The sequence below is a fragment of the Magallana gigas genome, chromosome 3 (assembly GCF_963853765.1).
Source record: "Magallana gigas chromosome 3, xbMagGiga1.1, whole genome shotgun sequence".
NCBI lineage: Eukaryota > Metazoa > Mollusca > Bivalvia > Ostreida > Ostreidae > Magallana > Magallana gigas.
Genome location: NC_088855.1, coordinates 44,953,232 through 44,964,651, shown reverse-complemented (window position 1 = coordinate 44,964,651; position 11,420 = coordinate 44,953,232). Strand labels below are relative to the sequence as shown.

Here is an 11,420-nt window from a genome sequence, read left to right as displayed (position 1 = left end):
TAAGTTCCATTCAATACAATGCAACAAAAAATGGTTTGAAATACATAATCTCCAAGAGAAAAATGATGAGTTGAACTTTGTATTAAAGTAATGTACAAATCAATGTGTTCTCCATTACTTCATACTATGGCAATGACCATACAATTACCGTAGGAAATGCTTACAGTAATGAACTCGATTCTTAATGATGATAGTAAAATGTTAAACTTCAAAACAAGTTGCTGAAAGTATATTAGAATGTACCCTAAAAATTAATACAACCAACTATTATTTTCTTCTTTTTGGTGTGTTTTATGTAAACAACCAATGATTCATACAACAATTATATTTTTTGCGGCCCATTTGACACTTGCGTCAATATGATTTCTTGTATCATATATGGCACATTTATTTAATGAAAGGTGCGAATGTGTCGCGGAGCGAAATCACGTCCATCGGGTTCGGGAGTACATAAATAGCAAATACTCCTCGTGCAGGTGGAAGCCCCACATGTTTCTGTTTGACAGCCGGCTCGTAATAATATAGTATCGTGTTCTATTACAACCGCAAGACTTGTTGCTCTGAGAAGCAGTGACGAAGAATTCTTGAAGGCAGTACTGTTTATATGTGTGCCTTTGGTTATATCAGGGAGATACCTTCTTAAAAAACCTGTAAGTAAAATGACTTTTATTTGTGTAGCCTGTTTAATAGCTACTGCAAACTTCTATAGAGTGTTTTAATATTTTATAGATGGTTAAAACGTGTGTGTCATTGTTTTTCACTAAATAAACTACAGCTCCAAAACTATGTTTTACCCATGCCTCTGGCTTTCTATCAAAAAGCCGTTTAAAGGTAGGGACAGTTAAAATGTTAATACATGTTTGATATGCAAACGACCCCTGACCCTGGTCCAATACCCAACGTCCAAACCCTTTACCTGGACCTCCAGAGTAGGCAGTCAAGTTCCTACTGCATACCTGTTTGTATGTATATCCGTCTTTGTCTTGTTTTTGTCCTATTTGTACCATGCATATTACATGTTGAAGTTAAGGTAAGGCTTTTTGCCTTGTATATTGTTTTCCACTAGATGATGTTTAGCACAAGCACAGGAATTAACACTTTACACATTAATATGATACAATGTTTAATATGTTCAACGATATATTTTGTTCATTTTTATACATACTGTGGAATCATTAAAGTTCGTGGTGGCTCAATTTTCGTGGTATTCGTGGGTAGCCCTCCCCCACGAATTTACATCCTTGACGAAAACAAATTTTGAAAAAGTTTGTTATCTTACTGATACTAAAACTGACGCATCCACGAAATGACATCCCCACGAATAAGCAAAAATTCCACAATCCACGAAAATTGACCCCCACAAATTTAAATGATTCCACATAATATGTACTGTGTCCCAATAAATTTTTAATTGCTATTCTTTAAAGTTTAAATAACTGCATGACAGCTTATATTGGCTGGACATTTAGAGAAGCGGGCAGAGTTGAAAAGTCTAAACTGAAATGGATGATATATTCATAAACGTCTTTGTGTTGCTAACTGGAAAAAAAACAACATTTTTTTTAATTTCAAACCAGGGAGTGTATTGTATCTCTAAATTTTGTTCTTTAGATGAAATTGTAAGTACTATGATTTTTTATCACTGTTCTGAATAAAATTTTCTAAGAAAAGACTGTTAAAAAAAACAATTAAGGGGGGTCAGGGGTCAGCCCCCCCCCCCCCCAAATTAACTTCCCCGTTTTATTTATACATCGATCAATACATCATTTGGTTATATAGACATAGGGCACTAATCTGTTCATTGCAAATGTTTATAAATTAATGTATATTAAAGGTTTCTTCCAATCTTTTGTGGGATAAAAATGTATGAAATTAAAAAAGGCTAGTGTTTGCATATTATATTGCATATATTAAACATTTTAACTAAAGTTGTCAAATCCAAATTATCTGGTTAAATCGCCCTACACTTGCTGACGTTAATTAGTTCCTAGCCACCGTGTTCTGGAAAGTTCTCTCCATCAAAACAAAAATCACATCAAAGTGTTCCAAATTAGCTATCTACTTTTTTGCATGCTTAAAAGTTGTCCTAGACAAATGAATTGCCTCATTTATATTATTCAACATTTGTTAAACATTAACACCTATGACACCTCTGATTGGGAGAGAACTGCGCAACGCGTCATAGTTGCCTTTAAGTGAAAAATAGCGCATTAAATAAATTATTCCTAGCACCTAAGTGTGCATTCAAATTTTTCAATGGCAACAACAGTTTTAGCGATGACTGCTGGAAATTATACTCTGTATGACTTACCTAATTGCTTATTATAGTTTCAGATGCATTCCTTTTTAACATGAAATCTTATTTGTTGTATTGGTTAAAAGCAAAATAAACAATCAATAAAATATTCCCTATCATTTAGCATGGTTTTAAACAAAATCATTCCAGAATTTCCTCCGAAAGATAAGTTGGAAGTCACCCTGTATTTTGAGTACTCAATCGTGTAAATTAACCCCAAATGCATTAAAGTGATGATTATCTAACTGAAAAAAAGACGCTTCCACAACCTCAGTTAACCCATGTTATAATTAAATATAACTGACGACTGTCCTATCATGCTTATTGTTAGGGGTTATGAATATGGGTGATGCAACCACATACTGTGAATTAAAAATTACAACCAATGTTTATTTCTTTAAGTGTTGAATATCGGTTGGTAACTTGTAATTACCGGTAGTAAATAACTCTGTTTCTTTAAGTATTGAGTATCGGTTGGTAACTTGTAATTAGTAAATAACTCTGCCAAATCCATGTTTGAATAATAATAAAACCGTTTAGTTAAACGGCGAGCAAAGTGAGCTCTCACGGCAAGGCGTGTTTAAAAAGTTGCACATTCATTCAACAAATTTTTTTTCTGTCAGTTACTCTGTCAAGTAATGCCCTGTATTTATCAGAACAGCAGTTCCCTATAAATATGGTTTTCCTTTTCATACTCTCACGAGAATACAAGACAAAAATAATTTGAGACTTTGTACATGCATTGTAAATATACTGCTGATACAACCATTATATAAGCGTCCTTTAACCTCAGTACACTTTTAAATGCAATATCAATTGAAGTCCCAATGGATTTCATACCTATTGGTCTGACAGAATTTTTTGGCGTCAGAAAATTTCGACCCACAATGCAATTCCAAACAGACCCACAATGCAGTTCCAAGCATTGCAAATGTCGTTCTCATGCTCTCCCAAGAATCAAAGTAAAACTTTTGAGAAACAAAAAAAAATGTGGAATTTCACAAACAAATATGCTTTTTAAGTAAATAAAATAGTATATGTACTTCACATAGTTTTATTTCTTCGGGTAGTTTTTAAAGAGACAGACGACACTTAACCGAATGAACTTTGACGTCACAATAATGGGAAATTACTCTAACTAGTTATTGTAAATCTGCTGAAATAATATGTTTTACAGTGCTCCCGTTGTGGGAAGCGCAGCAAGAATCACACATACAATGCATCATTGTCAACTTAGTGTCATTCAGTTATCAACTAACATTAAAGACTTTGAGAGACAGATAGACAGAGAGAACAGATGGAGAGAAAAACAGACAGATAGACAGAGAAGAGACAGAGAAAGACAGACAAATAGAGAGAACAGAGTAAGAGAAAGAGAAAATTATAAGACAGTGGAACATTAAATGGCAAGATTTGAAACATACAGTTTACGTCAATTTCACTTGTTACTGCCAAAACATTTGAAATGGGCAGGGACAAATTGACGCGGATGTCTGAGATGACTTGGCACAAATAATCTTGAGGCAAAGGGGATTCAAAGTTGTGAAAATTAAGGGTCACACCCTTTTTCAAGGGGAGATAACTAGAAATTAATGAAAAAATTTGAGAAAATTTCAAAAATCTTCTTCTCAATAACCTTTAGGCCAGGAAAGCTGAAACTCGTGTGGTAGCATCTTCAGGTAGTGTAGATTCAAAGTTGTGAAAATCATGACCCCCCTGGATGTAGGGTGTGATCCAGGAGGGTAGGGTGGGGCCACAATGGGGGATCAAAGTTTTGCATAGGAATATATAGAGTAAATTTTTAAAAATCTTCTTCTTAGAAATAATCAGCCAGGATAGATGAAACTTGTGTGGAAGCATCTTCAGGTAGTGTAGATTCAAAGTTTTGAAAATCATGACCCCCGGGGGTAGGGTGGGGCCACAATGGGGGGGTCGAAGTTTTACATAGGAATATATAGAGTAATTCTTTAAAAATCTTTGTCTTAGGAACTAATCAGCCAGGAAAGCTGAAACTTGTGTGGTAGCATCTTCAGGTAGTGTAGATTCAAAGTTTTGAAAATCATGACCCCCCTGGATGTAGGGTGGGGCCACAATGGGGGGGTCGAAGTTTTACATGGGAATATATAGAGTAATTCTTTAAAAATCTTCTTCTCAAAAACTAATCAGCCAGGAAAGCTGAAACTTGTATCACCGTGCAAAATTCACTGTTTAATTATAAATTTATTTTGGACTTTTCTTTTAAAATTCAACATCTGTTTCGTAATATTTTCTCACAGTTTATTTCTTACAAAGTTACTTATTTATTTAGTGATTGACACTTTTCAGACTCTTAATGTGATTTCAAAGAGACAGAGTGTCATGTCTCAAGGACTGTTAATCTCTTAAAACAACATTGTGCAATTATCAGTTTTTCATTTCTTGGACATCAAAGACTCATTGAGTTTATTTAATTATTTTAAATCTGTAAACCTTTCACTCAGCTTACTTATATCATCACTTGTCAATTTATACTTATTGTTCAGATTCTTATAAATAATTATGTACAATTGTCAATCGACAGTCTGGAATACGGCGGCCAGCCTTGACCACGTCCGACTCACCCAGAGTCTTGAGTCCGGAGGCCACTACTGGCCATATCCGACTTGTTTGTAAAATGTCTGTCTGTTAAAATGTTATAATGTTGCCATCGTTGAATCTCGTCCAATAAATAGGGAATCCTTCATAACTTGGTTTATTTCTCTGGAACTGTATACTGGTGGACCTTCGGGAATATGGCAAACCTACCCTTCGTTATTACCCTACGGTCTACAGCGCACCTACACCTTAATCCTTATACCCTTTACGCCAACATTCCCTCACCCCGTCCATACTGCACACGGTGGATATACAGCTCCAGACGAATTCCCTAGCACCGTAAAATTTACGCGTTCTTAATTGGTAGATACTGAAAATCTCCAACTGATATTAAAGGGGCATGGTCACGATTTTGGTCAAGTTTTATTTTTCTCTTTTTATTATTTACAATACTTTATAAATGCATTTCTAATGATCAAATGAATTTTGGGTGCCTGCCTATGAGTTTTAAGCAAGATACAGGGCTCACAATTCCTTGTCATGTAAACAAGGCTCGTCCCTTTTTTGTTTACATAGGTTCAATATACCAGGGCTTGACATTAACGCTTGTCTGCTTGTCCAGTACCAGTTAAAAAAATATACGGACAAGTGATTATTGCTGGCCACTTGTCCGGCTAGACAAGTGCGTTTTTATGTAAAGAAGTCTTCAACATTTTAAAAAGAAAAGAAAGTTTTGTGATAAGTTTATCCGTAGTCTCGTTATAAGTTTATCGATTAGTTATTTTGAATTTCGATGATATCAAATTGCAATGGAATTGAGTTACTCTTGATCGGGATTGAAGGCCACGAAATACAAACAACTTTCAATATTGAACTGTAAAGGTGTGGATCTTAGTTCTTACAAAGTACCAAACACATGTTAAGAAAGAGAAAGGAAGAAAAGGTAGCAAAGATAAAGGATTATGGAAAGAAATGTAATTTATTTTAGGTTTCATTCATCATTGATAGACTATGATGGCTTTCCATGTTTAGTTTTAAAAACAGCTGAGAAATCAATATAACAGTTACTAGTATTTTAAAACCTGATGCTAAATTCAAAATGTCTTGTAATTTGCCATGACAAAGCTACAGCTGACAAATCATGTTTAATGTTATATGGAACCAATACATTTAGGAAATACACTAAGTTTCCATTTAAAAAGCCAGGTTATTAATTATAGCAAGAATAGTCAATAAATGACTTTATTTTAGTTATACAGAAGTGTAGTTTTCAAGTTGACAATATTTGATCTTTAATATTGAGAATGTTTTGGACAAGCGAAGTTGAAGTTCGGACAAGTAAATATCTTGGTCACTCTTGTCAACCTCGAGAAGCAGTCACAAGTTTTGTTTGACTTTCACTTCACGAGAAACACAGTTTGAAATGTTTGCTAAACATTTTCAAGAAATTGGAAATGCAAGTAACTTGTTGAAACATTCTAGGCATCAAACATTGACCGATTTCAATATGTATTATTTAATAAGGCTATCATGAAAACTGTGCTTTCGTTTTCTTAATGCAAAGAAATTGAAAGTAAAGAGAGGAGATTTTGGAAAATTTTCTCTACTTTCAAATAAATATTTATCCGTTTTTTTTATCTCTGCTCCGAAGGAGAAAGGCATATACTATTTTACCCTTGTGTGTCTGTCTGTCTATCCATCTGTCTGTCATACCTGAAACTTGTGGATGACGAGTAATAATGCATTCGTTGCCTTCAATTGTGTGCATTTGTTTTGTTTTATTGCATATTATGTTTGAAAATAAATCATTAACCTTTATGTTTGATGATAGTATTCTCCTGCATTGGAAAAAGTGCAAAAAATTTAATAATTTCATTGCAACCGAGTAACAGGGTGAGGCAATTAAGCTGTACGTTCACACATGTCAGACCTCTACAGCGAAATACTTTGAACTGCGAAAAGGTATGCGACGTATAAGTTGTTATTAGAATAGCAGCAATAAGAGAGAAATATGGGGGACACTGCCTTTTACGAGAGGTGTCTTTAAGTTGAACATGGAATATGCATGGTACATAGGCCAAGACAATGACAGGTACATGTAAATGCAAACGAATAGGTTAGGAACTTGACTGACTACTACATTATTTACATTTCACTAGTGTAACAGATATAATGGCCCATTTGGGATATAACAAAAAGTGCAAAAAGATCATATTTTTTAAATATTTTATTTAATAAAATATGATTAATCCACATTAATAAAATGTAACAACTATTGGTTAACAACTTTTAAGCTAACCTGAGTTAAAAGCTCAATGAGCTTTTCTGATTGCATTTTGTTTGTCCTCCATCTGTTCCTGTCTGTCCATAAACTTTACATTTCAACTTCTTCTCCAGAACCACTGGGCCAATTTCAACCAAACTTGGCACAAAGCTCCATAAGCAAAGGAGATTCAAAGTTGGAAGTGTTGAAGCATCCTCAGGTAGAGTAAATTCAAGATTGTTCAAATCATGATCCCCATGGAGGGTTGGGCCGCAATTGGGCGTTAAATTTTAACATAGAAATATAAAAAGAAAAAAAATCAAAAGTTGTCTTCCTAAAAACCAATTGGCCAGAAAGGTGAAACTTGTGTAGAAGTATCTTCAGGTGAGGTAGATTTAAGTTTGTTCCAACCATGATTTTCTGGGGTAGGCTTGGGCCAAAAGGGGGGGGGGGGGTAGTTTTTTAAATAGGAATATATATATAATTCTTCTTCTCAGAAATCAATTGGCCAGAAAAGCTGAAACTTGTGTGGAAGCTTCCTCAGATAGGTTAGATTCAAGTTTGTTCAAATCATGATCCCAGGGGTTAGGGTTAGGGTACAATGGGGGGTGGGGGGGGGGTCAAATTTTTATATTTATATCCATATATAAAAAATTGTTTTGAATCTTTTTTGAGAACTTCAATGCTCAACATGTGATATGACTTTACAATCATAGACGCGACATTACGGAATGCTACATATTTTATATAATGACTCCATAAAACTGATTTTATCATGTCTACTGTTGCTCAGGTGAGCAATGTGGCCCATGGGCCTCGTTTTAATGAAATATGGCTTGATTGACTTGGAAAACTACTGCAATTCCTAATATTTTACACTTTCTTGTAACATGAGTGGCATAAATGTTGATTAAAAGCATTAAGCGTAAACAAAATTTTATTTTCAATCAGACCAAACAGCTCTAAGTTTAAGGATTTATAATATTTTATATAATATTCAAGACACATAACAATAAAAAAGGTACTTCGTCGTCTTATAACGGGTTCTTTTGCAAACCAAAATAGACACCATTCGGGTATTATTCTGGCTGCACAGAAGTGTAAACGAAAACAACAAGAAGATTGTGAAAATTGGTCAATCCAGTGTAACTTGACTATTTCAATTTGTTATCAGGTAGGTAGTATTTCAATTATTAATTCCCATATGTAGCATGTTCACTAAATATATTGTTATATGGTCAGCACTTTCATTGTTTGTAGCTCACCTGTACTGAAAATTCAAGTGATATTTTATGATTATTTGTTGTGTGTTTGTCAGTTTAAAACTGAATTAAACCATTGTTATATAAGAAAATAATTTTAAATTGAAAACACTTTACAGAGCATAGCTCTTTTCAAAGGTGATATAACATGTATCATGTAACTGAAAATAGAAAAATAGAAATGGTGTCTTAAAAAGTCCTGAAACACCAATGATTCTTTGTACACTGAGTAAACCACGGTTATAATGAAGCACCAGGGATGGGTGATTTTGCTTCGTTATAAGTCTATTTCATTATATCTGTCAAGTTTACAACTTATTATTGTCACGGCGAATGAAAATCACTTGCTGTAAGCATCAATTCATTATAAGCATGTTCGCTATAAACGTGTTTGACTGTATTTTGTTTAAACCATGACCTTGGGTATATTCATGAGCTGCAGGAAGGATTTAATATTGTTCGGGTAAGGAATGTGGTGCATGGGCTCTTAAACTATTTAACTTACAGAGCTTTTCTTGTCTGCAGTGTCCAACTGTCTGTAAGTTTGTTCATAACCATGAGGAGGTTGCTATAGTATTTTGAAATGAAAGGAATTACTTAATCTTTGCTCAAGCTTTTTGATATATTTTAGAATAAAGTTTTATATCATGATCCTTAGGGTTCAGGAAAAAAAGCAATTTTAGTATCACACTCGCAGAGTAAATAATCCTTCAAAAATATTTTAAGAAACTAAATGATAGTTTTTATCATTATAATACAAACATTTTCAATTATGGTTGATTTAAATTTGTTGAAAGCGAAACAAGTGTAACCCTTTGATGGGGTCAAACATTTAGTGAATACTTACAATTTTGATGTAGATTTGATTAGGATTTTATGTCTAAAATTGATAAAGGAAAACAAAAATAGTTTTAAAATTTCGTTATTGTTTCATTACAATTTGTTTTGTTTGTATTGATATTATTCTAATCTATTAAGATTTTGTGATGTTTATGGCATGAATAATGTGGAAGTGAGAGCTGAATGCAAGACATATTAAAGATTGGGAATAACGAAGGTGTCAATTAGCACCTGAGTCCCGGGTTGTGTGTTAATAAAAACCAAGAAATCCCAGCAAATGGCGAGATTTCTCAAACGTAAAAATGAGAAATTGTGAAAGAATTGTTGCTATATTGTTATAATGAGAGGTTAATATATTGAATTTATTCTGTTTATTAGTTAATGGTCAGACATCTTTTTTAAAATTATCTATAATGTAAATACCAACACTAAAAAGCTATAATATTGTTTTATTAATATAATTTCTAAATAATTCAATAATTTTATTCTATTAATGACTAATGAAAGCATTCAATACTTTCAGACCAGATTCGCCATCCTTTCCAAACACAGATAAACCAATTGTAGAAGAAAATTGCATTCTTTTAAAGCTTGGACCCACGCACCTGGTCATCTAAAGCAGATAGCCTAGAGATCTCTCTACAAGCGACGACCTTGTTTGCAAGCATTGCAATTATTAGTGAAAAGTCAATCAGGATACTTACAAACATAAAGAAAAGTGTCTTTGACTTGTATTGTATGAATGATTGCAAAAAAAGTACTTTAGAGTATGAATGCTGTAGTAGTTGGGGCTATATGGACTATGGATATCGGCCTGGGTAGCTCAGTGGTAGAGCTCCTGACTAGAGTTGTAGGGGTCCCGGGTTCGATTCCCGGTCCAACCATATGTTTTCATTGTATGTAATATATACTCATTTCTACTACAGATGGTGCCGTGGCCTACCTTGTTCGGGAATATAGATATAATATATAAGTCCTGACAAGGTGAACTTGTGTTGGGTCTTCGGGGTTGAAGACTATTTAAGGAGGGAGGAATGTAGTAGTTGGGGCTATATGGACCATGGATATCGGCTTGGGTAGCTCAGTGGTAGAGCTCCTGACTAGAGTTGTAGAGGTCCGAGTTTGATTCCCGGTCCAGGCATATGTTTTTATTGTATTTATATACTCATTCCTCCTTTCGTATTACAAATGCCATCCCTGATTTCTTGAGGACACCAAGGGTGAATATGAATCAAAGAACAACTTTATTATTGATACTTCATCGTACACACATGATGACTCGATCAATTCAAACTTATATCCAAACTGCTAGATGGCTATGCTTATCACATGCAGAGTTTTTCGAAATGATGAAAGAGGACATCAGAGAGAACAGCAAACTCCTTCTGAAGTCGAATAACTATAAAAAGCTTTATTTCATCACCCTGCTGTGTGATTGGGAATTTCATTTTAATTTTCTATTATAATTTGTTTGCACCAAATATAATTTTGTCAATTTGAACTTTATATATATATAGAAAGTAAACTCACATTGATATACATGTTATTCTTTGTTATATATTTTTCTTTAAAAAATTATTGAAAGTACATTGTATTATTTATCTCAATAATTTTATAGTTTGAATTGCAATTTGCATTATTTTTGTTAACTTCGGTTTGCATTAAATTAAAGTCATAGTAGTGTAGACCCATGGTCCTCTTGTTTGCACTGATCATCTTTCTAAAGACAAGATAGGTCCATTTTTTTTTTTTAGTTCTGACCATTCCCACTTTATTTCTGTGCCGCTTAATATATTTATTGAAAATATGCATTTGCTTGAATCTAATTTTCCTAAGTATACACCAATATAATATCAGATTGTTCGTTGGACCCTGCACGCTCATATTTATTTAAAACTATATAAATAATATAATTATTGATTTTCCGCATTTGGGAAATTCTGCACTCTTTTCTTCTCCATTTTTTGCATTTTGAATTGTTTTAATTTATAAATCAGAATCAAGAAAAAAAAAATATGACCGTCTGCACAAACTTATTCATGTACCATCTAAAAACATTGACTACAAGAAATAACAGTTTTATTATTGAATCGCTAGCCCGCTCGTACATTTTTTCACTAGATGTCCGACAAACAAGAGATTATATCGGTGTGGCCACAATGAATTTCTTGGATATTGAATCGAA

The 11,420-nt window shown here is 33.7% G+C and overlaps 1 long non-coding RNA gene across 1 annotated transcript; it reads left to right on the top strand.

Annotated features, from left to right (window-relative positions):
* The first annotated feature begins 472 nt into the window (after positions 1–472).
* On the top strand, positions 473–10,707 carry LOC117685338 (uncharacterized). Its single transcript, XR_004598959.2, has 3 exons — positions 473–650; positions 8,199–8,307; positions 9,759–10,707. It is a non-coding gene; the product is annotated as an uncharacterized lncRNA (long non-coding RNA).
* Positions 10,708–11,420: the final 713 nt, after the last annotated feature.